This window comes from Pteropus vampyrus, unplaced genomic scaffold (assembly GCF_000151845.1).
Source record: "Pteropus vampyrus isolate Shadow unplaced genomic scaffold, Pvam_2.0 Scaffold200, whole genome shotgun sequence".
Lineage (NCBI taxonomy): Eukaryota > Metazoa > Chordata > Mammalia > Chiroptera > Pteropodidae > Pteropus > Pteropus vampyrus.
Window position 1 is genome coordinate 648,135 of NW_011888981.1, and position 1,116 is coordinate 649,250.

Genomic DNA, 1,116 nt, shown 5'->3' on the forward strand with positions numbered 1-1,116 from the left:
CTGTAATGATATGAACTTTTTTCTTGTTACTGTTTTCGCTGTGTTGCAAAAGTTTTGATATGTTGTACTTCATTCTCATTTGTCTCCATGTAGCTCTTAATCACTCCTTTGATTTCTTCTATGACCCAGTTGTTCTTTAGTAGCATACTCTTTAATCTCCATGTTTTTGTGGGGTTTTTTTTCACTTTGTTTTTTAGAGTTGATTTTCAGTTTCAAAGCATTATGTCAGAGAATATGCTTGATATGATTTCAATCTTCTTAAATTTGTTGAGGCTAGTTTTGTGTCCCAACATATGGTCTATCCTTGAGAATGTTGCATGTGCACTAGAGTGTATAATTTGATGTTTTGGGATGTATAATCAGAATGTATAATCTGATGTTTTGGGATGAAATGCTCTCTAAATGTCGGTTATGTCCAATTAGTCTAATGTGTCATTTAAGGTTGATATTGTCTTCTTAATTTTCTGTTTTCATAATCTATTCATAGCTGACAGTGGAGTATTTAGGTCCCCTACTATAATTGTGTTTTTGTCAGTTTCTCCCTTTAGTTCTGTTAATAGTTGCTTTGTATATTTTTGTGCTCCCTGATTGGGAGCATATATATTAATATGCATTATGTCTTGAGGTATTGTCTTCTTTATCATTATGAAGTGTCCATCCTTGTCTCTTCTTACTTTTTATATCTTGAAGTCTCTTTCATCAGATATGAGTACGGCTACATCGCTTTTCTCTGGATGCCATTTGCTTGGAGTATCTTTTCCATCCTTCCTCTTTGAATTTATATTTGTCCTTGTAGCCGAGATGTGTCTCTTGAAGGCAGCATATAGTAGGATCTTGTTTTTTGATTCGGTCAGCTACTCTGTGTCTTCTTTTTGGTGAGTTCAATACATTCACATTTAGAGTGATTATTGAAAGATGAAGTTTTCCTAAAGCTATTTTATCTTTTGTTTTCTGGTATCTCAGTGTCTCCATTGTTTCTTTGTCCTTGTGTTTCTGCCTGTTATTTTAATTTAGTGGTGTCTTGTGGATTTTTCCCCTCTATTCCCTCTTGTTTTATGTTATGCATCTCATTTCTGGATTTTTAGTGTGTGGTTACCATTAAGTTTATGTAAAGGA